This window comes from Tupaia chinensis, unplaced genomic scaffold, assembly GCF_000334495.1.
Source record: "Tupaia chinensis unplaced genomic scaffold, TupChi_1.0 Scaffold000066_1, whole genome shotgun sequence".
Lineage (NCBI taxonomy): Eukaryota > Metazoa > Chordata > Mammalia > Scandentia > Tupaiidae > Tupaia > Tupaia belangeri.
The window spans coordinates 5,264,941-5,291,720 of NW_006159525.1; the positions used below are offsets into that span (position 1 = coordinate 5,264,941).

Below are 26,780 nucleotides of genomic sequence, written 5' to 3' on the forward strand. Positions count from 1 at the left end.
TTTTTTTTTTAAAGAATTATTTAATTTAACTTTATTTATTTGTTTTAATTTGACCAGAGAGGAACAGAGTGAGAGGGAGAGAGAGGGAAAGTGAGAATGCAAGTCTCCAGATCTGGGACTCGAACCGTGGTCAGCCATGTAGGAGTCCAGCGCCCTTAACCACCACGCCACCTACTGACCCTGCCCGGTGTGATTTTTCAAGCCATCATGTCTGAGACGGTAACCATGGTCGGCCGGGTGGGAGTCCAGCATCTTAACCACCATGCCACATGCTGGCCCTGAGGCTATATAATTCTTTTAAAAACAACATGTGTATTTTTTATGAAGTTAAAATAAGATCATGAAATTGTTTGTTTCACTTTCAGAGACATTCACCAGCACTTTACCCAACCAAAAGGAGTTGGGGGTGCCGAGGCGGCAATGGTAAAAAGCTTTACAGCATTTGTATTTTATAAAATTTTACAAGACACGATTCAAGAAATTTATTTTATTATTATTATTGTTATGATTCTTCTTCTTTTGTAGAGGTTTTGCCTTAGGGCGCTTGTGCTTGCTGAGGAGGGGAGAGATAAGACAGTGAGGGGGAAAGTGAGAAATCACCCCCCTCCCCCCCAATGGCCATACCACAGGCCCTTCTCCATTCTCCTCCCGGGATCTCGGGCACGCGTGCACATACACTGGCATGAGTTTCAAGCTGTCGGGTCTAGGACTCAAACCACTGTTGGCCATGTGGGACTCCAGTGATGTAACCACTCCGCCATCTGCTGGCCCCAAAACTCACATTATTTTTGACAGTTGAGGAAAATGAGCACTGTGGGCTAAGCGGGTGAAAAGAAGCATTATACCATTCAAAAGGCGGTCAGCAAAGATAGCAGAGCCAGCATGGTGGTGTCCACATCTCATGTGTTGGGCTTACGGGTGTTTTCTGCAATTTTCAGATGTTGCGTAATGATGAGCAAGGGCTTCTAACCATGAAAATCAAAAAGCAGGGCCAGCCAGTGACATGGAGGTTAAGGCCCTGGATCCCACATGGCTGACGAAGCGGTTTGAGCCCCAGACCCAACGGCTTGAAAAACACACGAGGCACTCGTGTGTGCGTGCCCAAAGTCTCAAGAGGAGAATGGAGGAGAAGGGATTGTGGCGTGGCCACCCTCCGGCCACTGTCCCAAGGTAATTTCTCACTCCTCCCTACTCTGCCTCCCATCTCTCTCCAGGCCAGTGTACGTACCCTATTCCAAACAGACACAATTGAAAAGTAATTTTAAGAATTATAATTGCAGGGAACCAGCAGTTAGCGTAATGGCTATGTCGCTGGACTCCCACGTAGTTGACCGCGGTTCGTGTCCCGGAGCCGGTGGCTTAAAACTCACGCCGGGCGCGTGTGCGTGCGTGCCCAAGATCCCGAGAGGAGAATGGAGGAGAAGGGATTGCGGCGTGACCATCCCCCCTGGGGGGTGATTTCTCGCTTTCTGTCTCTATGTCTCTGTCTGTCTGGCGAGTGCACGCGCCCTACAGTGAAAATCTCTCCAAAAAAAAAAAAAAAATTATAATTGCAGGGGCCAACAGGCGGCGTGGTGGTTAAGGGTACGTTGGATTCACACATGAGTGACAGCAGTTTGAGTCCCAGATCTGGTGGCTTGCTTTCTTACTCTCTCTCTCTCTCACTTTGTCCCTCTCTGGTCAAATTGAAATAAATAAAGTTAAATAAAATAATTATTTTTAAAAAATAATTATAATTGCATACTAGACTATGTTCTCGAATCTTTCATAAGACACATGTAGAATTTGAGAACTCTTATTTGAAATATGGCAGGCAAGTAGACCTAATAACAACATACTTCTAGTTTACTGTGGAGTTATCCCAAATAATTCTTTTTTTCCAAGAACCATTTATTGAATTTTATTTAGTATTATTATTATCATTATTATTTTAATTTGCTATAGGACACACGCGCTTACCAGAGAGAGAGAGAGAGAGTGGGAGAGAGGGGAAGTGAGAAAGTAAGTCACCAGGTTCAGGACTCGAACCACCATCAGCCATGTGGGAGTTCTGAATGCCAACCACCACACCACTCAATGGCCTCCCGAATAATTCTTATTTAGTTATTTACTTATTTTCCTATAGGGCACATAAGCTCACCAGAGAAAGAAGAGAGAGAGAGAGAGAGAGAGAGGGAACTTGTGAAATCACCTCCCGGGGGAGGGCTACACTGCAATCTCTCCTTCACTCTTTTGTCTGGACTTTAGGTATGCACGCACAGGTGCCTGGTGAGATTTTTAAGTCTCCTAATCTGGGACTCAGACTACACAGTTGGCCATGTGGGATCCAGTGCCTCAACCTTTATGTCACCTGCTGGCTCCCGAATAATTCTGATTAATCTGTTGTGGCCTCTAAAATATTGTTTACATTTGTTCAACATCCATTTATGATTTAATCATACAGATATCATGTTAGTGTTCCCATGTTTGGAAGATGATGATTTTAATACCATCCAGACTACTCTATATCAGGTCAATAAACATTAAGTAAATTTGAATATTTAGGATAGGACCAGCTTTTTTTTTTTGGAGAGGTTTTTGCCACAGGGCGCATGCGCTCACCAGACAGACAGAGAGAGACAGAGAGACAGAAAGTGAGAAATCACTCCCCAGTGGGGATGGCCATGCAATCCCTTCACCTCCATTCTTCTCTCGGGATCTTGGGCACACACGCACACGCGCCCGGCGTGTTTTAAGCCACCGGGTCCAGGACACGAACCGCAGTTGACTACATGGGAGTCCAGCAACCTAGCCATTATGCTAACTGCTGGTCCCAGGATAGGATCAGCTTTAAAAAAATTTTTTTTAATTTAATCGTATTTATTTTTATTTTTAAATTTGCTATAGGACACATGCGCTCACCAGAGAGAGAGAAAGCAAGCCACCAAAGCCAGGACTTTATCCTCAGCTGACCATGTGGGAGTCCAGCACCTTAACCACCATGCCACCTGCCAGCTCCAGGATCAGCTTTTCATAAAGGGTTAATCTGACACCTATAATAAACTAGAGTTGGAATTGCAGATATTCCGCCCTAGATATTCTGAAGCCTCCCACAGCAGCTTCTTGGCTTGATCAGCACAATGATTTATTTATGCTTCTAATGATAGTTTTCAGTTGTATGCCTATGTCTACCAAAAAAGGAACAAAATAAGTTTTGGTGAAAACATTTTAACTGCTCTCAAATGTTCTAGTAAATTCAAACTCGTATACGCTTACTCAAGAATTTCCTTGCCAAATTATTACAAAGTTGTTTTCCAAATCTCTCCAGTTTTTGCCAATGTTCTTAATCTTAATTACTATAGAAAATACTAAGTATTGCTGACTGGCCAGAAAACATAAAAGTTTCCGAAAGACTTAGACATTCAAATGCCATAGGAAAGCTACAAAGAAAAAAAAATCAGATATCCCACTTAAAAAAAAAAAAAAAAAAAAAGCTAAAAGTTTAGAAATAAAAAAAAAAAAATAGGGCTGGCAGGTAGTATGGTGGTTTTGGCGCTGAACTCCCACATGACTGACTGTGATTCAAGTCCTGGACCTGGTGGCTTGCTTTCTCACTTTCCCTCTCTCTCCTCCTCTGTCTGCCTCTCTTTGGTCAAATTAAAAATTAATAATATTAACAATAAATAAAATAAATTAATTGTTAATAACATTAATAAATAAAAATAATAAAAATTTGCATAATGGCTATGTCGCTGGACTCCCATGGAGTGGACCGTGGTTTGTATCCCAGTCCTGGTGGCTTAAAACTCACGCTGGGTGTGTGTGCGTGCGTGCCCAAGATCCTGAGAGGAAAATGGAGGAGAAGGGATTGTGGCATGGCCATCCCCCCGGGGGGTGATTTCTTGCTTTCTGTCTTTCTGTCTCTGTCTGTCTGGCGAGCACACGCGCCCTATAGCAAAAAACTCTGAAAAAAAAATAAAAATAATAAAAAAATAAATAAAAATTAAAAATAGCAAAACCATCTTGGAATGCCCAAAAGCAAGACTAAACATTTACTCATATTCCTGTTTCAATAACCATTTGTTATCTTCAGATATAATTCCTATTGAGAACATCTCAATCAAACTCGGTCCATGTCTGAGGAAGTAGCCCGACTAGTGATGTACAGATAGGCACAGAAATATCAACAAGGCCAGGAGGTCCCGCAGGTCACTATCTAATAGACTTGGCGACAGCGACAGGCCCAGCCAGGTGGCAGAGTGGTATTTGTGCCTGAATCATTACACATTTGCTAAGATGGTTTCAGCCCACTGGGCAACTAACCGACCGACCATTCACAAGGGATTCTATTTAAACAAAACACAATAGAACATACCAGGAGTCCTTGTGTTTTGGATAACAGAAGCTTGAATTATTGTAAATGATAAGATTAGTGTTTCCCTCATGGATCTACAGTGTTTTGCAGCAATACCTTGGAATCTGAGAGACGTGAAATCTTTAATAACTTGGATAAGAGAAAGGGATAGTGGAAATTACTTTAGAATGTACAGGAATAAAAGAAGAGAAAACTTTAGGGTGAAATCAGATATACTGATCATTTTTCTTCCCTTTCCTGCTGTAGGGTGTGTGTGCTTTTGCTAAAGAGCTGCAGAGACAAAGGGAGAGGAGAAGGCACCCCCCTCTCATGGGGAGGGTGCCACAGTCCCTTCATCTTCCTCCCTCTCTGCTTTGGGGATTTGGGGTACACACACGTGTCCTACTTGTTTCTCAAGCTGCTGGGTGTGAGACGAGAAGCACATGGTCAGCCGTGTGGATCTGGCTGCCTTACCACTAGACCACAGAGCTAGCTCGTCACCTTCTTTCACAAGTAAAATGTTTCTTTTGAGTAATATATCCCAAATATTTATATATATATATTTTTTTTTTTGAGAGGTTTTTGCTATAGGGCGCGTGCGCTCGCCAGACAGAGAGAGAGAGACAGAAAGCGAGAAATCACCCCCCCAGGGGGGATGGTCACACCGCAATCCGTTCTCCTCCATTCTCCTCTCCTCTCGGGATCTTGGGCATGCACGCACATGTGCCCGGTGTGAGTTTAAGCCACCAGGTCCGGCCCTCGAACCGCGGTCGACTACATGGGAGTCCAGTGACATAGCCATTATGCCAGCTGCTGGTCCTGATATATCCCAAATATTAACAAGAACAATTTTATTTCAATTTTTTTTTGAGAGGTTTTTGCTATAGGGCGCGTGCGCTCGCCAGACAGAGAGAGAGAGACAGAAAGCGAGAAATCACCCCCCCAGGGGGGATGGTCACACCGCAATCCCTTCTCCTCCATTCTCCTCTTGGGATCTTGGGCACGCACGCACACGCACCCGGAGTGAGTTTAAGCCACTGGGTCCGGGCCACGAACTGCGGTCGACTACATGGGAGTCCAGCGACATAGCCATTATGCTAACTGCTGCTCCCTTTTTTATTTTATTTGTTTTATGTTTTTTATTTCAATCTTGAGTTCTTTGCAGTTGATAGGGATCTAAGCTCTCAGGCCAAAGATGGTGTCTTACAATGTAGTACTCTGTAAACATCATATTCAAGTTGAAAAGAAAAGTCTGTGACATATTGTACCTCCATAAAGGCCGCGCCAGAGGCACAAGGCAGTTTTGAAGCACTGCCATGGAGTCCTGCAGTATAACAAGAGTGTGGAAACTGAGTCAGAGACAGAGTCAACTGGCTTTTACACGACCCAGAAACCAAAAGCCCCGGGTCTGTTTAAGTTAAGCTAGTGTCCTGGATTCTCGATTCGGCTTGACCTAATTTTTATCTTAGGTTGCTGGGAAAGTCATAATATATTTTTCTACATTTTTCTGTTCGAAAATGCATAATGACTCTCCCAACAAACCAATAGTAGTTGTACTTTCTAATACATTTTTTTATCAGAATTACAACGTATGACTTATCAGAAGAAATTCGTTGTTCTCTGAGGTTGGAAGGACAGGTTCTCATTCTGAAGAGACCCAATGGGGCTTGGTCTACTCCACTGAACTCCCTCCAAAGCTCTCTAATGCCAGAGACGCCTTCAGAAGAAATAAAATTCCTGCGCTCGCGTTCTTCTTTCCCTCCTAGGCTTCTGAGTAGGCAAGTTTGCCACTAGAGAAATCTTTTGCTTTCTCCTAAGGTATAGACTATACACCTTAAAAAATAGACCTCGGGGCTAGCAAGTGGTGTGGTGGTTAAGAGTGCTGGATTCCCACATGGCCAGCGGTGGTTCAAGTCCTGGATCTGGCAGCTTGTTTTCTCGTTCCATGCGCCCACACCCACTCCCATCTCCTCTCACTCTGTCTCTCTCTGGACAAATTAAAATAAATAAAGTTAAATAAAATAATTCTTTTTTGGGACCAGCAGTTAGCAGAATGGCTATGTCGCTGAACTCCCATGTAGTCAACTGCAGTTTGAGTCCCAGATCCAGTGGCTTAAACTCACACCCCCAAAAATTCTTTTTTAAAAATGGAATAATTACAAAATATTAAAATAACTTTTAAAACAAATTCTGTCCTCAGGTGACATGGCAGTTAAGGTGGCTGGACTCCCACATGGCTGATAACAATTTGAGTCCTGGACCTGGCAGTTTGCTTTCTCACTTTCTCTCTCTCTCTCTGTCCCTCTCTGGTCAAATTAAAATAAATAAATAAATAAATAAATAAACTTAAAATAACTCTTTAAAAAATATAGAGGCTGCCGGCAAGACCTGTCTGCCGCTGCCGCCGGGGGCCCCGGGTCACGTGTGCGTGCGTGCCCAAGATCCTGAGAGGAGAATGGAGAAGGGATTGCGGCGTGGCCATTCCCCCTGGGGGGGGGTGTCATTTCTCGCTTTCTGTCTCTCTCTCTGTCTTTCTGACGAGCGCACGTGCCCTATAGCGAAAACCTCTCAAAAAAAAAAAAAGTAAGTAAAAATAAATAATGACAATGTATGAAATTGAATAAAGTAATTCTATAAAGAAAATAAATGCAACCCCTCTGTCCTCAAGGTCATGTGGTGGCCCAGCAGTGAATTGCAGGGCCGGGAAGCAGACTCACAGGGGAAGAACACTGTTCTCACACAGAGACTTCCCGAGTACACGGGCTCCTGTGTGCCCCTGACCCGGGCTGGCTGATTCTGGGGGTGGATGGTGGCTCATGACACTGGTGGAAGTGTTGTATTTCTGTCTCTTTCTGTCTCTATCTCTCTCACTCATAAAATGAAGAAAATAAATTTTTAAAAAATTGCTATAGGGCACATGTGTTCACCAAAGAGAGAGAGAGAGAATGAGGAAGCACCCCCAGGGGGTATGGCCATGCTATAATCCTCTTTCATTTTCTCGGGATTTTGGGCACACATGCACATGTGCTAGGTGTGATTTTCAATCTGCCAGGTCGGGGACTCAAAGTGTGCTATCAGCCACATGGGATCCAGCTGCTTTAATCACCATGCCACTGACTGGCCCAAGAAATACATTTTTTAAAAAAATGTGTCCTCTTATTGATAGCTACCGTATTTAATTGAAAGCCAAGAAATACTGGAAAGATGAAGAATTAGGACTGCGAGTTTGAGGCCAGCCTGGGCAATAGAGAGAGATCCTTTCTCTAGGGGAGAAAAAGAAAAAAATATATGTATAAATCTCTTAAACTGGTGATCAAAACCTCAAAGATATAGCTTTGAAAAGATACAGTTGCTGGGCTGGTGGTTAAGGCACTGAATTACCCCCCTGCTGACCACGGTTTGAACCCTGAATCTGGCAGTTTAAAAATCATGCTAGATGTGTGTTGCGCACCGAAAATCCCAAAGGAGAATGGAGGAGAAGGGATTCCAGTGTGGCCATCCCCACCCCTCCTGGGGCGATTTCCCACTTTTCCTCTGTGTTGTGTGCAAAACAACAACAACAACAACAAAAAGATACAATTTAAGCAAGAGAGGACAAAAATGAGAAAAGGGAATGAGGCCTAGGAGAACAGATTTGGGAAACCTCAAAGTGCAAAAATGGTGTTTTTTCCAAATTGTTAGAAAAAGAAAAAAAAAAAAAAGTCTGTCCAATCTGTGAATGGCCTGCTTAGGGTTATTTTACATTTCTTTAAAACCACTGCCATTCTAAGTAAATAGCTGTTACAATGGTTACATCCAATATTTACCAAGAGAATATGTTTCCTGAGAATTTGACATTTCAATTAAGGTTGCAATGGCGCTGCCACCGCCTTTTCCAACACGATCAAATATATCACACTGGAAAACCGCGTAATCTTGTTTGGAAATCTTCCTCAGGCGCTTGCATCCTGTATGAGCTCTGCCACAGAACTTTAATACAAATCGTAAACTTAATTTAAGTCATTGGTATTAAAAAAGAAACTTCTGGTCCAGCACTTTGAATCTTTTGACTACTATTAACCCAGGAAGCCACACTTAGAAGTTGGCTGAGCATTTATCTCTCTGCCTCCAATTGTGGTCTCAACATGTACAGGGTGCCCGGGAAGCCTGGGAACAAAGGAAATATTCATGGTGTCCTCACAGACATCTCCAATCTGTAAAAGTTACAACGTCAGAGCGTCTAGTACACTAAAACAGAACAGAACAAAACAAAACGAGGTCAGATACAAAGAAATGAAATAACAGGATCTGTTTCCAGACTATCAGAATCCTCTACGTGAACTGGCCGGGTGTGTTAAGGCAGTTTTGTAGCTGGATGAAATGGGAACTTCAGGGCAGGAAGTGGTGCTTTTCTGATGCTGCTAATTACGGAATGTGGAACCCTTCCTTCTGAGTCAGCGTGGTGGTGTGTCCAAGTCTGCCCTACTTGCTGCTAACATGGTTATTGCATGAAACTTTAGAAATAAAACCAGAGTCTCCTGCCACTTAATATTGAGGAGCAAGAGTTGTTGTTGTTGGTGGCGGTGGTGGTGTGTGTGTGTTTTCAAAAGACTCCTAATCTTTCAGATGGCTCCTTGCAGCTGGTCTCTTTATCAGCCGATCATATTTACAGCGCAGGCTCGGATGGCATGGGGCTATCCCATTTACGACCTCACATTTGAAGGTACACAAGCTTATCATGGCATTCAGAGGATTCGCTAGAATTACACGGCAATAAAAGCACCTCGGAGGGGGAGTGAACTCTTCTTATTTTTAATTTCTTTTGGTAAAATACATGCTAATTTGCTTGATTTCAGAAGTAATACAGGTGCTTTATGGAAAGTCATTAGAGAAAAATAGGAAGTGAAAAAAAGGTCATACATATCCTATAATGGGAAAACAAACACTTAAATGTTTCTCGTTAAAATTTTGAAATGCATGCCAAAGCAGAGGGAAAAGTAAAAAATAGTCAGATGAACTCCTCAAACCTAACACCCAGTGTTGCAGTTTCACAATGTTAATCCCTTTGCTCCAAAACTCCTGGTTTCCCCCCCTTTGCTAAAATATTATGCATTCCAATACAGCATGTCACGTTTCTCCTGTATGAATGTGTCTTTCTCTTTCTCTTTCTGTCTCTCGACACACATACAATATGTATGGGCTGTAATGGCTCATTATCACAGCTAGTGAAATTAAAGTTGCGGGGTATCAGGCAATATGCAGTCCATATGAAAATTTCCATATTTGTATATACGCCGGCAGCCTGCCTCTTCGCTTACTAATTGAAAGATGTGCAGTTTTATTACAGCTATGATTTTGCATCATGTTTTTTTCCATGTACTACGATCACTATTTCCCCGAACTTTCTCATTTTAAAATAGCTCTGCAACAGCTTGGGGATAACTTGGATGATTAATCATTTTTTTTTTTTTTTAAATTTGGGTGTCCACATTACAGATGGAGAGGGAGAGAGAAAGAGAGCCAGCTTGTCTGTGTTTCTCCTCCTCCTATTAAATCTCCCTGCCATGAATACCTTTGTTCACACACCTCTTCCTCGATTAGGGCTGTTTCCTTAGGATTGACTCCAGGAGTGTTCTCAGGGCATCCGAATGTACTACATTTGTAAGGCCCTTGACTTGGCGGACTGAGTTGTTTACAAAGGGACTGTACCAATTTACACTTCCACTTACAAAGGATGAGAGAGCCTCTATTAAAATGTTTAAAGGCCGAGCTTTTCAGAGCTCTTATAAATCATTGGCTGAAAGAGGCTGGCTTACGTCTGTCCTATGGTCGCAGCCATCACAAAATAAGTAAATACACCTTTTCTGTAGCTATAAAAACACGGCATGCGCAGACTGCCAAACAACCACAAAGCGACTTTGATTAACCGAGGGAGGGAACCGGTCTACTTGTTGAAAACGTGGTCATGAGATAGTTTCCACCCAGCCGGGAGGAGCCGTTCTGGAGGGGGAGGGGAGCCTGCATCTTTTCACGCCTCCCTACCCATCCTGGAGAAGGTGCGGATGGGCAGGTCAGCTTTCTCTTCCTTTCCTTACGACTCTTTCTTTTCTTTCTTTCTTTTTCTTCTTTTAAGATGAGTATTTTATTTGTTTCCATATGGCTGAGTTGATGATGCAAAAAATAGGGTTGAAAGCGAGCGTTCAACTTCTGGTGCGGGAGTTCCTTGTGAGAGCAGACCCAGAGTGACCGCGAGGATTAGAGCAGAGCCATTTTAGCTGCAATCCAAATTCTACTTTGTTTCCTTGGGGACACACGGTTTTTATTTGTAGACTTCCAATAAAACAGCTTCAGAAACTGTTTATTTCTGTTCATAGTATTTCCTAGTTTAAGGGCTATAGTGTATTGGCTCTGAATCCTGATAGAAAATTCAACTGTATTGCTTTGGAGAAGTTTAAGTGATAGTTTGGGTTTTTGTTTTTTGGGGGGGTTTGTTTTTGTTTTTGTTTTCCGAAGCAGCGAGGAAAACAAACCTCATTATCTTGTGTTTATGTGGATGTGTGGGGGCAGACTGTGATAAGTAAATACTTAGCATGATGGTCTTTAAACTCCAGTCTCTAAATTTTTCTTTCTTTCTTTCTTTTTTGAAAGAGTTCAGGGAGGATGGTCCTCTTATGCTCATTTGCTTTCCACTGTTTTCATCCCACTCAGTGAGGACATGGTCATTCCTCAGAGCAAGTGGGAACACAACATAATCTCTTAAATTATTTTTAACAGGACATACTGGCTTTTCTTTGTAAAAATATGTCAACAAAATGTGCTAACCACATTAAAAAAAAAAAAAAAGTGGCCAAAGAGGCCAAAGGGATTACCCCACATTGAAGGCTGTTTTGGGGCAGGGAACCATCCAGAGATTCATGGTTAATGTCATTTTGGCTGGAGCGCGTGGGGTGATTGCCATGTGCCAGCCACGGGTTCGAGGCCTTTCTTAGTTCCTGTAACCCTGAGTCCGACCGCCCAGGCGCCGGGCGCCTTATGGTGCCATTTCACAGGTGAGGCAGGGAGGCTCAGCAGTAAGGCTGAGCAACAGGGTGAGGACTTGAATCCAGCCAGGCTCTGAGGGCCAGTTCCGGTCACCTCGGGTTTCTAGCACCCCTGCTGTTAGTGTTGGGCGCTGCAACGCCAAGTGGCGAGGCGGCGGTTCTGATCAGAGTCCGATCTCCATCTTGATCTCGGGTTAGTTTTCAGGACTTGGGTCTGGGCGCCTATCAAGGGTGTGGCCTAGACCTTAATCTCATCTCCAGGATTTCCTCCAATCCCAGGGTCCCGCCAGGGTGTGGACTGCGGGCATAATAACCCACGTGGGACTCGTCAATTTCATCTGCTTCCCTCTACCCTCTTCTGCTCTGCCTCTCAGGCCTCGCTTGACCTGCAGGTTGGAAAGGACGGCCCAGAACCTTGAAGACAGGTCATCTCCCACCTTCTGAGGATTGCCCACAGCAAGGTATAGTCTTCAGAAAATTTCATTTGCTGAGTCTACACTGGTGGCCTAACTCCTGATGGAGTGACTCAGCTCCTGGAGTAGACAAATCCCATCATTTCAGAATCACTCCTTCCCCTGCTTAAAACCCCCTCCTTCTCTTTTCCCAGGACCTGTACTGGTTGGAAAACTTGTGGGGAGTCAGAAAACTTGGTCTTTGGCAGGCGTCCGTGGTCTGGGTGATTGTCTTTATAATATTGTAATAGCATTTTTTTTTTTTTTTGGAGATATTTTTGCTATAGAACAAGTGCACCCTTCAGAGAGACAGAGAGAGAGAGAGAGAGGGGGAAAATGAGAATGCATTCCGCAGGGGGCATGGCCATGCCACAATCCCTTCTCCTCCACTCCTCTTTGGATTTTGGCCACACAGGCACATATGCCCGGTGTGAGTTTTAAGCCGCTAGATCCGGACTGTGGTGGACTATGTGGGAGTCCAGTGATGTAACCATTATGCCATCTGCTGGTCCCAATAGTATGCTTTTTTTAAAAAAAGAATTCTTTAATTTTATTTATCATTATTATTTAAATTTGACCAGAGAAAGAGACAGAAAGGGACAGTGAGAAAGCAAGCTGGCAGGTCTAGGACTTGAATCCCAGTCAGCCATATGAGAGTCCAGCGTCTTAACCACCACACCACCTGCTGGCCCCAGTAATAGCATGCTGTAATGCGTGCTCGGTGCCCATCCCCCAATGCATGTTGCGAGGCAGGATTTATTTATTCGCCTCAAATACATTTGTCAGTGGGTACTATCACCTCCATCTGTAACTTGGGGACAACGGAGGTAAGGAGAGTTGAAGTGAGATGGCATGAGTGGCACGGGTGGGTGGCCAAATCTTGTTTTGAACCCAGAGAGCCAGTTTCAGAGCTCAGACTTGGTTTCCAGTCCGATCCCGACTCTGCCTGGGTAACTGGAAATGGTACATAACATGCCGTCCCTATAATAAAATACCAGCCACCGCCATTATTAATTCTCTACTCTCTGAAGGCCTCAGCCATTAGGACAAGAAGGAATAGCAGGAGTCTTGGTGGGCTTTGGGATTAGATCGGAGCTAGAACATCACTTTATCTTGCAGAACTTCCGAGTATGAGAAGTTAGAAAGCCAGTTTACCTCTATGGCTTCCGTTCCCTCATCTGCAAAGGGATTTAAATGTACAAGTTACCAGAACTGTTGACACCATGAGAGAAATCAGATGTGGTGTCGAGAAGGGCCCATAGTAGAGGTTCAAGAAATTATTTTATCCTCCCCACTTGGTCCTCATCTGACTAGTACCGTTATATTGTGAAAATAACTTGCAAAGGGGTCAGCAGGTGGTGTAGTGGTTACGGTGCTGGACTCCCATGCAGTCAACCACGGTTCGAATCCCGGATCTGGCAGCTTGAAAATCACACTGGGCACATGGGTGTGCATGCCAAAAATCTCAAGAGGAGAAAGAAGGAGAGGGAATTCTGGTGTGGCCATCCCCCCAGGGCATCATTGCTTACTTTCCCTCTCACTGTCTCTGTTATGCGCATGTGCATTATGGCAAAAACCTTAAAATAATACATGAAGAAAAAATCTTGGGACCAGCAGGTGGCATGGTGGTTAAGGCACTGGACACTCCCACATGGCTGACCATGGTTCGAGTCCTGGACTTGGTGGCTTGCTTTCTCACTTCCTCTTTCTCTCTCTCTCTGTCAAATTAAAAATGAATGAATGAATAAAGATTAATAAATGATTATTTAAAAAAAAAAAAAGAAGAAAAAATCTTGAAAATAGATACCTTTAACTATTGCGCGATTTCCGCGAGGGAGACTGTCTGCTGCTATTTTAGGAGTGCTCTTGCTTTTATCAATGCTTCATAAGCTGCTTGATAATGAACCAGGTAGTCTGCACACACTGTTCCAGGGCTCTTAAACTCATTCAGAATGAAATCCGAAGTCTTTGCTTTGGCCACTTCACCTATTATCAGCTCACACCCTGTATTATTAGATGCTAACTCAGTGAGAACAGGCATTTTGATCTGTTTGTTTTCCTGTAGTATGCAGTAGGTACTTAATATGAAAGCCTTCATGGAAATACGCATTGTGAAAAACTCTGCATGGATTTCAAATGATTATTTTTTGCCTCAGGATAAATTCATAGTTTATTCCTTATTTCCATGAAGTTTTTGAAGTATGCTGTTTGTCGAGCGTCAGAACCTAGAGAGCACACTTACTGATCTACACAGAAGAGCCAAACACGGAACACTGCATGTAGGGAGCCCAGTGTCCCATGTGCAGGAAACTGGCCCTAGCTTCAGGTGGGAACACGAGGGTAGGCAGCCAGGGCGAGGCTTAATCTCGGGAACGCCGGGATGGAAGCCCTGAGCCCAGGAGAGAGGCCGACCAGGTGCATCTGGAGTGGACTGTGGGCTCTGGGCTGGCAGGACTGACTCCTGCTGGCAGCACGTGTCTGGGGAGACCAGTGTAAGTACAGACCGATTTATCAAATGCTTACCAAAAAGTCATATATAGAAATACTAGAGAATGTGTTTCTAATGTTTCGTTCCTCAAGAGTATTTAACAGAATGTGTAATTATATGTTTTTAAGTTATTTATCTTTAATTGAAAAATGATTGTATGTTTATGGCGGACGGTGTGATGTTTAATATGTGTATTCAGTAGTTCCCCCCATCTGTGGTTTGGCTTTTAAGCTTTCACTTACCCACAGTCAACTGTGGTCTGATGTTTTGAGAGACAGGGAGACATTACATTCACATGACTTTTATTTCAGCATATTGTCAGAGCTGTTTGTTTTATTATTAGCTATTGTTATTCATCTCTTACAGTGCCTACTTTATAAATTAAACTTTACCATCGGTGTGCTTGTAGAGGAGAAAACATAATATGTATACATAGGGTTGGGCATCTCCCCAGTTTCAGCCATTCACTGGGGGGTCTTGGGGTGTAACCCCTGAGGATAAGGCGGGGCTACTTATCTTGTGGAATGATTAACTCAAGCTAGCTAACTTACCCATCACAGTTATTTATTTTTTCTGTAGTGAGAACTTTTTTTTTAAAGAATTATTTACTTTATTTTATTTATTCATTCATTTTTTAAAAAAAATTTGACCAGAGAGAGACAAAAACAGCGAGAGGGAAAGTGAGAAAGCAAGCCACCAGGTCTGGGCCCTGAACCGTGGTCAGCCATGTGGGAATGTCCAGCGCCCTAACCACCACGCCATCTGCTGGCCTCAGAGAACTTTTTTAAAAAGCTTTTTGCTTTAGGATGTGTGTGTGTGCACCACAGGGAGAGAGAGGGAGAGAGAGAGAGAGACAGAGAGAGACAGAGAGAGACAGAGAGAGAGAGAGGGCAAGTGAGAAATCATCCTGCTATTGGGAACCAGCAGTTAGCGTAATGGCTATGTTGCTGGACTCCCACGTAGTCGACCGCGGTTCGTGTCCCGGACCCGGTGGCTTAAAACTCACGCCGGGCGCGTGTGCGTGCGTGCCCAAGATCCCGAGAGGAGAATGGAGGAGAAGGGATTGCGGCGTGACCATGCCCCCTGGGGGGTGATTTCTCGCTTTCTGTCTCTATGTCTCTCTGTCTGTCTGGCGAGCGCATGCGCCCTACAGTGAAAATCTCTCCAAAAAAAAAAAAAGAAATCATCCTGCTATGTACCTGGTGTGACTTTCAAGCCACTGGGGTAGGGAACTTGAACCACCATCAGCCACATGGGAATCCAGCACTTTAACTACTACAGCATCTGCTGGCCCCTGTAGTGAGAACATCTAAAATCTACTTAGTGGGGCCGTCCCGTGGCGGGGTGCTTGAGGTGTCTGGATCCCACATGATTGTGTGGTTGAGTCCTGGGTGGGTAGTTTGAAAACCACACCAGATGCATGTGTATGCGTGTCCAAAATCCCAAGAGGAGACTGGGGGAGGGTAGATTGCAGTGTGGTCATCCTCCCTGGGGGGTACTTTCTATCTCCCTGTCTCTCTCCAGTGAGTGCATGCTCCCTTAAAGCAAATTTTTAAAAAATCCACTTTCTTACTAGTTTTCAAATATGTTATTATAAATTGTAGCCATTAGGCTGTACAGTAGATCTCTAGACCTGCTCCTCCTGCCTACTGAAACTGCCTTTTGGGAGCCTCTCCCCACCCCCTCAACCTCGCCCTACCCTGGTGACTACCTCCTCTCTATTTCTGAGTAGAGCATCCTGAGATGTAAAGGAGATTATTCAGTATTTGTCTTTCTGTGCCTGTTTACTTTATGTAACTATATGAAGACAGACAATTTATTTTTATTATATAGGTAAAAATACGAATATCGGGAGAGTTTAAAGAGTCCAAGGGGAGGAAGAGTCCATAGAAAAACTGAATCAAAATATGAGTTTATTCTGGTACAAAACAATTTTGAAATCCATGCAGAATTTTTTCATAGTAGGCATGTTCCACGAACTTTTTGAAGGCCGACCCCTTGTATGTTTCACATAAAAATATTGTATAAACCATATATATGTATATTTGTGGAGTCCCATGTAGTCGACTGCATGCAGTACAAGTCCTAGACCCAGTGTCTTAAAACTCATGCCCTGTGCACGTTGGTTTGCACCCAAAATCCTGAGAGGAAAAAGGAGATGGGCCTGTGACATGGCCACCATCCCTGGGGGCTGATTTCTCGCTTTCTGTCTCTTTGTCTCTCTGTCTCTCCAGCAAGTGCACGCACCCTATAGCAACAATCTCTAAGAAAAGACTTTTTTTAAAAAAAGAATTATTTTATTTATTTATTTACTAAATTTGACTAAAGGGACAGAATGAGAGTTTAAGCCACCGGGTCCGGGACACGAACCACGGTCAACTACGTGGGAGTCCAGCAACATAGCCATTACGCTAACTGCTGGTCCCGAGGGACAGAATGAGAGTGAGAGAGAGAGAAAGTGAGGAAGCAAGGCACCAGTTTGGGGACTCGAACCATAGTTGGCCATGTGGGAGTCCGGCGTCCTTGACCACCATGCCACCTGCCAGCATGACTTTTGATGTGGGCCTTCCCATTTTTATTCATGTATTTTCTTTTTAAAGAACTATTTGTTAGTTCCATTTGTTGTTGTTATTATTTTCAAAATTGACCAGACAGAGACAGAGCGAGAAAAGGAAAGCGAGAAAGCAAGCTGCCAGGTCCGGGATTTGAACCCCAGTTAGCCACGTAGGACTCCAGCACCTTTAACCACCACACTACCTGCTGACCCTCTTGTATTTATTTATACACACACACACACACACGGTTTATATATTATATATTTACTTACATATTTACTCGTGTGTGAGTGTGTGTATATATATATAAATGGTTTATTTATTTATTTTTGCTAGAAGGGTTGTGCTTTTGTCAGGGAGAGAAGGACAGAAGGAAAGGAAAAGACATCCTCCACAGGGCGTGTCACACTGCAATCTCTTTTCCATTTCTTACACCTTTCAGGATTTGGGGCATCCATGCACCCATGCACAGGTACCTGGTGTGTTGTTCAAGCTACTGGGTCTGGGACTCAAACCACACAGCTGGTCATGTGGGATCTGGCTCCTTTAACTGCCAGGCCACAAGCTGGCCTGCATAGATACTTACGATCTCTGTGTATATACACAAGTATGTATTATATACATATATGCATATTTCAGAAAATATATTGTATGCTTCTAAACAAGAATGGCATACCCTTATTGCAGCTTGATTTTTTAAAAAAAAACTTCTGTCTTAGTGACCCACTGTGAGTGCCTGTGGCGCTCCTGTGTCCCTCCCAACTGCTGTCTGTACGCTAAAATTGGGTTTGTGTCCATTTTTGTTTTGGCAGGCATGTAGGTTGTTTCTGAATTCTTCATGGTTGTAAACAAGGCCTCAGTGAGCATCCTTGTTTATGCTTCTTTGTGCACAGGAGGGCTGACTTCTCTAGGTTAGACACTGTAATTACAGGCTTTTCTATGTATTTGTGTTTTAATTTGCATAGTGTCTATTTCTCCTATTCAAATATAAGCTCCAGGAGGACAGGAATTCAATCTGTTTAGTGCCTCACTCTTTAATTGCTGCCTCAACAAGTGCTTGGGAGAAAGGAGTGGCCAATAAATATTTATTCAGTGAATCAGGCTGACAGGTAGGCTGGGGCCATGGTGTGGTTTTGCATCCTAAGAGTGGGAGCTCTGACTTATTTTAGTAAAACTGGAGATTTTCATACAGGGATGTAGCAGGATGGTTACTAGCGGGGTTAAGGGAAAAGTATAGACGCCTAGGAAGAAGACAGGTACAGGTACGGGGAGGCTGTCAGGTTATTTCACATCTCAGAAACCAACTATCAATAGAAACGAGGATGACACGCATGGAAAGGAAAGGGTGCACGTGAGAGGTTCTGGAATGGCAGATCTGTGACACTAACTACCTGGTGAGCTAGGAGGGGTGGGGAGGGGAAGGCGTGGAAGGAAGTTAAGCCTCCTCTGGGACACTTGAATTTCACCATTTATCACCTCCTGACTCCTTGCAAAAAAACACTCTAATTGCTGTGTGGACATCTCTGGGGATGACCTTTCTTCCTCACTTTCTGAGAGATGATTTGCCGTCCAGTGGGGGAGAGAGACAAGTACTCAGGTAGACCAGGAATGGAGGGGCGGGAGGAGACCTGCCCCAGGGCAACCGAGTGAAAGGCCACTGCCCGGGGTGGGGGAAGGGAGCTGGGGGGAGGAAGTTTCGCCTTTGCCCCAGAGTCACAGGGGCTGAGCCGTCTGCTGTCTTCAGTGTCGATTTTTCTGAGGAAGTTTAGTAACAGAGCTGGGGTTTGACTCGGTTCAGATGAGAAGCGACTGTCAGCTGTGTGAGCTCAGGTAGGTTACTTAACCACACTGCCTTAGTTTCCTCTTTTGAAAGAAAAGCTGATCATTGCTAACGGAGTGATGGTGGGAGGATGATAGCTGGTCCAGTGTAGGCAGGCTTTTGGGAGAAGCTCTGATCCTGCCACCACATGGCACAGGCGAGGAAGGTGTCTGCCTGACTCAGGGCTGTGTCCTCAACGTCTGTCAGGACCTCTGTGACCAGGACTCATCTTCGGGAGGTACCAGCTCTTACAGAAAAAGAGAAACAAAACACCTCTTCGGAGTTACGTGCTTTTTATTTTTTTAAGAATTATTTAACTTTATTTATTTATTTATTTTGATTTGACCAGAAAGGGGCAGAGAGAGTGAGAAAGCAAGCTGCCAGGTCCAGGACTCAAACTGCAGTCAGCCATGTGGGAATCCAGTGCCCTTAACCACCATGCTGCCTGCTGGCTCCCCTGGTTCCTTTTTTCTTTTTAATTTTTAAAAATTGCTACAGGGTGCATGTGCTTACCAGAGAGAGAGACAAAAAGAGAGAGACTGCACTCTCCAGTGGGGTTGTGATCATGGCGCGGTCCCTTCTCCATCTGTCTATCCTGCCGGGAACTTGGGCACGCAAGCACATGGACTGGCGAGTTTTTGAAGCCACCGGGGCCAGGACTCGAACTGCTGTCAGCTATGTGGGATCCAGCTTCCTGAACCACTAAGCTTGTAGCTCTGCAGCTCCATGGCTCTTGCCCAAGCACATGGACTGGCGATTTTTTGAAGCCACCGGGGCCAGGACTCGAACTGCTGTCAGCTATGTGGGATCCAGCTTCCTGAACCACTAAGCTTGTAGCTCTGCAGCTCCATGGCTCTTGCCCTGTCTGCAGACAACTTTTGAAGAATAGCTTCCCAGTGTTCTTGGACTAAAATCCAGTCTTGACAAGCCCACTGGATCCTGCCTGCCACATTTTCAGGAATTCTATTTTTATAGACACTGGGACTCTTAGAAAGGGTTGTGACGGGACCAGCAGTTAGTGTAACGGCTATGTCGCTGGACTCCCACGTAGTCGACCGTGGTCCAAGTCCTGGACCCGGTGGCTTAAACTCACGCCGGGCGGGTGTGTGTGCGTGCCCAAGATCCCAAGAGGAGAGATCCTGCCTGCCACATTTTCAGGAATTCTATTTTTATAGACACTGGGACTCTTAGAAAGGGTTGTGACGGGACCAGCAGTTAGTGTAACGGCTATGTCGCTGGACTCCCACGTAGTCGACCGTGGTCCAAGTCCTGGACCCGGTGGCTTAAACTCACGCCGGGCGGGTGTGTGTGCGTGCCCAAGATCCCAAGAGGAGAATGGAGAAGGGATTGCGGCGTGACCATCCCCCCTGGGGGGTGATTTCTCGCTTTCTCTCTCTCTGTCTTTCTCTGTCTGTCTGGTGAGCGCACGCGCCCTATAGCAAAAACCTCTCCAAAAGAAAAAAAGAAAAAAAAAAAGGGGTTGTGACATAATCGGACTCGACTTCTGGAAAGTCGTGTGACTGCTCTGAGATGTGATGCTCGAAGTCACTGCTGGACAGTTGCTCTGAAAACACGGGCTGTGGAGCTGGAGCTGGTGTCAGCAGTTAGAAATAGAGTTTTGGGGGGGACCAGCTGTGGGCGTAATGGTTACATCGCTGGACTCCCACATGTCCCGGACCCAGCGGCTTAAAACTCACACTGCGTGTGTGCTTGTGTGCCCAAAATCCTGAGAGGAGAGTGGAGGAGAAGGGACCCCGGGGGTGATTTCTCGCTTTCTGTCTCTCTGTCCCTCCCCGTCCCTCTGGTGAGTGCATGTGCCCTATGACAAAAATCTCCCTCTAAAAAAAGAAAATAAAAGGTTTTGGGGGCCAACAGGTGGATGGGGGTTAAGTCCTGGCCCTGGCGGCTTGAGAATCATGCCAGGGTGTGTGCATGCATGCTCAAAATCCGGAGAGGAGAGTGCGGCATAGCCACCCCCTCCTCCCACCCCACCCACCGCCCCAGTGCGGTGATTTCTCATTTTCCCTCTGTCTCTCTTTCTGGTGAGTATACGTGCCCTATGGCAAAAACCTTAAAAATAAAGAAGAAATAGATTTAGGGAGTTGAGGGGAGAGTTCTGGGTAGGAAATGTGTAAATTTGAGAGCCTTCAACATGGAGGTGCTATTTTGAACCACTGCATTGGCTGAAATTACTAGATATACAGAGGCTCCAGCATTCGGCCCTGGGACACTGCAGCATGTAGAGGTCAAGAGAGGAGGCCAGGACCCACAAAGGACTGAGCAGGAGCAGTGGGGAAGACGGAGATGGGGGGGGGGATAGCGACTTGACCCAAGGGAGGGGAATGTTTGACTCATGGGGTGCACACAGAGGTGGCCACGTAGCGTGGATGTGGAGCTGCCCTGTCATAGCCTCCTGCAGCTCCAGTCAGGCCCCCAGTCCTTGCCATGGTCTTTACAAGGTCCTACCTTGGTTCCTTGCTCTGTTGTCCTCACCCCAGGGCCCTGGTTCCACTGGCAGCTACCAGTTCCGATCCTGAGCCCAGCTGTCATCCTCCCTGGGCCGTTTCCGCTCCCTCTGAGTGGAATGCTCCTCCCACTCTTAATACGATTTGACACCGGACTTGCTGGGGTGTCTCTGCTCCTCAGGGAGCCCCCAACAACCAGTCCCCTTAGGCTGTCTGTCTGTCTCCCTCTAGATGATAAACCCCAAGGGCGAGGGCTTCATCTGCGTTGTTTACAGCCCCTCTCCCACAAGGAGGGAGCACCGGCTCCAGAAAACTCTGGACAGCGTGTGTCTCATTCATTCTCCAAAGTCCCACAGAAACGCAAATATCAAGTAGTGAAATTACTCGTGTTATAATGATCTTAATCTTTACCTCTTCTTATAGATAAGGAAACTGAAACCCAAGAGATTAAATAGTATCCTAGGATTATGTGGCTCTCAAAGGGTGGAACTGGAGTATTTGAGCCCACGTGACTGGAGAGAGGGTCTTAACTGGGCCACCACGTCAGAGCTTCCCTCGCACTGGGGGGCTTGAGGTGTGACCTCGCTCAGAAAGGTCCAAGCGATTTCCTAGAGGAATGAAGATGCGCTAGGCACAGGGACTGGGATGGGGGGTTTGAGACTCTAGGTCACTGAGAAAGCTGAGGCTGAAGTTTGCACAGCTGAGTGAAGGAAAGGCTGGCCAAGAGTTAAGACCTGGTGAGTTAGGCAGGGGCCAGATCGGTGACAACTGGTGAAGCAACCTATCATGGAGTTAGTTCTTTTCCCCCCGGAGGCACTAGGAAGCCATTAAGCAGGGCGGCAACATGATCTGATAGCCATTATAAAAGATCTCCTAGGCTCTGGGCGGAGGAGGCAGGCAAAGGCAGGCAGGGAAGGCAAACCCAGAGAGGAGGAGGCTTGGAGCAACCTGGACGCACCTTATTTGTCTGGAAGAGACAGCAGTCATGGTGCCTTGGAGTAGCCTATGTTAGTGATGAAGATAATGAACAAAGTTAGGAGACGTATATGTATACATTGTATGTGCGTGTGCATATATACACACATATACACACACATATATATATAAATAATTATTTAATTTTATCACTATTATTAGTATTATTATTTTAAATTTTACTAAAGGATATACACACACAATAGAGAAAGCAAGCCACCAGGTCCAGGGCTTGAACCATAGTCAGCCATGTGGGAGTCTACCGCCCCCAACCACCATACCATTTGCTGGGCCCAGAGTTGAGATGTATTAAGGTAGATGGGGCAGGCAGGTGGCATGGTGGTTAGGGTGCTAGACTCCCACATGGCCAACTGCGGTTTGAGTCCCAGACCTGAAGGCTTGCTTTCTCACTTTCTCTCTCTCTCTCACTCTGTCTCTCCCTGGTCAAATTAAAATAAATAAATAAATAAATAGAGTTAAATAAAGTAATTCTTAAAGAAAGAAAATACGGGGACCAGCAGTTAGTGTAATGGCTATGTCGCTGGACTCCCATGTAGTCGACTGCGGTTTGAGTCCCGGACCCGGTGCTTAAACTCATGCCGGGCGCATGTGCGTGCGTGCCCAAGATATTCCGAGAGAAGGAGGAGAAGGGATTGCGGTGTGGCCATCCCCCCTGGGGGGTGATTTCTCGTCTCTCTGTCTGTCTCTGTCTTCCTGGGGAGCGCATGTGCCCTATAGCAAGAAAAGGAAAAGAAAATACGCATTGAGGTAAATGATAGGTTTACCAATTAAGAAATGGTGGTGTGGGGTGCAACAGAGACGAAGAATAAATACTGACATTTAACTTCAAGTTTCGGGTTGAGTCAATGGGTGGACAGAAGGTGCCCCATTTCCTATGATGGCGAGGGTGATCAGATTTCAGTAAGTTATTAGTTACCTTCCACTTCTGTCTTCCCTCCCACCCCAAAGCTCCCTATTTGGAATATTCGATGAACACAGAGCTTCAAAGAGGTGCTTCCTGTATTAGGTCACACATGACACTTTGTTATTGTTGTTTGTTTTTTACACGAGTCATTTTTAAAAGAAAGTTACATTAACGTGTTCAGTGAAGTCAACCTTGGAAAACTCCAGAATATTAGAAGAAGACAGAACTTGTGCTTGCTAAGAGGGAGGGCACTTGTGAAGCTGAACAATGGGACAAACACAGTTAAAATAAAACTGCTCTTTGTGTTATTGAGATTAATTCAATCAGGTTCTGATTGTATCTAGACTTCTATTTTAAATGGAGCCTTATTCTCAGCCCCTCCCTTTTTTAGTTTGCTTATAAAAACCAGCAATCACATCTCTCCCAGTTTTGTTCCCAGCCGAGGGGACTGGCTAACTCTTACTAGCGTCAAGGACTCTTAGAGTGAGTTTCCAGGTTCTAGACACTTGCCTTCACTTCTGAAAGGTAACTTCTGCGCTGGACTTTTACCATATATTGTGATGTTTTACAGAGGGTTGAAAACTGGTCAGATGAGTTGCACGGGACAGAGAAACTAACAGAAAAGAGAGATGTGTGCTGTTCCCTGGGGTTGTTTGTTAACCCTGCTTAATTTAGTGCATTCAGTCTGGTGAAAAGGGCTGTCCCCGTTTCCTTCTCAAATGTCCTTTGTCGTCTGCAAATGCTGCCAGGTTTGCCTAACTTTTTCTTTTCCTGCTAACTCCTCACTGCAGTTTTTCAGGTTTTCCTGCTCTTGAACACTGAATTCTTTTACACAAGTATCTATATTGGCTGTGTTTCAGCCCCAGGGATTTACACGCAGTTTTCCAAATTGTTTTTCTATAATAGGCTCACAGTAAAATAAATACTTGTGAAACAGGAAGCTCATACAGCGTTCTGTTCTACTGATTAAGACTAAGGCTCAGAAGATGATTCCAATGAGCATTAAATACAGCAAACCAGAGGTGTTTTGTTTTGTTTTGTTTTGTTTTTATTAGGTCTGAGAATGCTGTGACAGGGAGGATCTGGAGAGAAAATCAGATGTTAGCTGAACCAAGAGGCCTGATATCTCTAGGTTTAAATCAGAGATGATGGCGTGATTTTATAAGCTCATACTGCGAAATATGTCTTAAGGAGGGGCCTGTGTGGGTAATTGTGAAAAACGTGGTGGAGCTGCTGTTTGTGCCATTTAGAAGAGGGGAAGTGGCGCTCTTCTGCCCTTTCTGGGGGAGTATGTGCCGAGCTGCAGCTCCCATTTGAAGGGACGTTTCTTCAGGTTCCAGTCTTTGTTGTGGCTGGGCGGGTGGTGCGTCGTTCGGTAGCACCTGACTGCCTTGAGATGGTCTGGCCAAGAGAGATGGCCAGGCAGGATTCCTGTGGGTGGAGCTAAGGGGATGAAGGCCAACGTTCGATTTCCAATTTTCACTCTGGATTCTGATAATAATGGGGCTTCTTAGCTTTTCTTACAGAACAGAAGGTTGCTAGTATACTCCTGTTTTTGGAGTGTCCATTTTTAATTGTTTTAACTCCAGAAGCTTTCCAAATTTTAAGTAGCTGTCTTCCCATTCCAAGGGAAGAAATGTGTCTCCCAGAAGCCCTCCCGGCGAATTCAGATCACTCTACGCCCTTTTGAAAAACACAGTTTGTATCTGCAACCCAGCAGCCAGTCACTGGCAGAATTTTGCAACGATTTCCCAGTTTTGTTGGCACGTCTCCAGGAATAAGGTTCTTTGTAATTCTTTGCTCAAACATGAGAATCACATACAAAACTCTTAGCAGACAGAGCAGTTAATACAATTATCTTTTAGTTTTAAAAGCTACAACCTATGGAAGGTGGGGAGGGGAGGGAGGAAGTCACAAACCCTACGGTGCTATGATAACAAACGGGTGGCTTTGTGAGGACACAGAGAAAATGTTTTTTTTTTTTTTTTTGCTCAGAAAATGATTCAGTAGCAACAGGGTCTGAGAGCAGGAGTCCCATTGTTCCCCAGTGAAACGATTATTTGTCAAAATATTTGATTGTTTCCCTCTTCCTACTGAAAAGTTTGTACTTTTCTTCTTGCTCAATTTTGACACTAGGATTTCTAACCATCAGTGCTATTGTGTTTACCGCATTCAAGGTGTTGGAGTTCAAAGGTTATTCATTAACGTGGAGAGTGAGGCTCCACTTACGTTAAGGTTCAACCTGCCCCCACCGGTTAGGAGCTTCTTTGTGTGTGTGGCTGCCTGGCGCCGAGTCATTTGTTTTGATCAAGTTAAATGAAGTTTCTTGTTTATGAAGACTGTAGTTTTTGGCTTGTGTTTTTAGAATGTGAATATTTATAAGGCTTTAAAAAATATTTTAAAGTCTTCATCTCTTGTGAGAAAAGGAACCCTAGTACTGAAAGCGATCAATACCAGTGTACTTGAGTGAAAAAAATAGTGCTGGCTTAAGAATCTACTTCTGGCACTGCTAATTAATTAAGTGTGAGTAAGTAATTGATTCACTTCCTTTTTAAAAAAGACTAACCAGACCATATGTGGGGTTAGTAGTTATATATAAAACGACAGCAAAACATTACACTTGGCAAATTCCTCCCCTTCCCTAAGCTGTCTTCTCAAATTCCTTTTCCTATTTATTAAGGGTTGCATTGCTCACCAGTTCTGGATGGTTTTTGTAATGGTTTTTGTTGTTCCTTTTGATTTAGCAAATATGTATGCTGAGGGCCTTTCTTCATGTGTTTTAAGTTTCTTTTTTTTTTTTTCGTTTTGGATACAACGAAGGCCAGTAAAAACAAAACAAAACAAAACAAAATACCCTGGCTTTTGTAGCAACTTACAGAGATCCGTTTCATGTTTGTGTTCCTTTGCATTTGGGGATGTGATTGTCGCGTCTATGGTTCCTCCTTGGGGCTGACTTAAAATGGGGGAATACCACAGGCCTTTGGATTTATAGCCTTTTGTCTTTTCTTGCATTCATTCTTTTTGTGGAAAAAAAAAAGAAAAAGAATTGGGAAATGCTTTCAATGAGTTGGCCATAGGGAAGAGAGGAAAAGGCGAGTAGTGCTTTTTGTCCCGACTTTAAACCCGGTTTCATCCAAGAGGATTTCTATCAAAACCAAGTGTATTCTTGGATCCTAGGCCAAGTTAGAAATCTCAAGTTCTAATAGCGCGTGCTCAGCTCTTAAAACACAATGAAAGGACAGCTTTATGTCGATAACTAATTTAAGGAGAAAAGAATCTTGGTATCTATCTGTTCACACTTGAAGAAATGCCGAAAAAGTATTTTTGTACACAGCTATCTCCTCCTCTACTCAAAGCAGTGTGAGAATGTTTTTGTTTCTAATTCAGGACACCAAGAATTGGGGCTCTGCGCCCCTCCCCTCCCCTGGGCACACCTTGCGAGGGAGGAGGCGGCGGCGAGGAGGCCCGGCTGCGCCTGCGCACTGAGGCCGCTGCCCCCTCCGCGAGTACCTGTCACTGAAACCGCCCGGGCTCGCGAGGGCCACGTTAAGCCGGATGGCGGGGGAGGGGGAAGGCGGGGGAAGCCAGGCGCGCGCGTGCGCGAGAATCGCCGCGCGAGAACAGTGGATGCGCGCGCTCGCCGGCACACTCGCGCTTCGGAGGCGGAGTCCGTGGTAGTGGGAGGGGCAGGGGCGCGCCTGCGCACATCACGTGGGCCCGGGGGCGGCGCCGAGGGGCGGGGCCTGCGG

At 44.9% G+C, this 26,780-nt stretch overlaps 1 protein-coding gene across 2 annotated transcripts in view; it reads left to right on the plus strand.

Moving 5' to 3' along the window:
* The first annotated feature begins 11,726 nt into the window (after positions 1–11,726).
* The window catches only part of ZNF217 (zinc finger protein 217), a 47,016-nt gene continuing 31,962 nt past the window's right edge, over positions 11,727–26,780 (plus strand). For both annotated transcript variants that reach the window (XM_006141901.3, XM_027766361.1), the window contains exon 1: positions 11,727–11,813. The gene's annotated coding sequence lies outside the window, so the exon portion shown is untranslated. The remainder of the gene's footprint in view (positions 11,814–26,780) is intronic.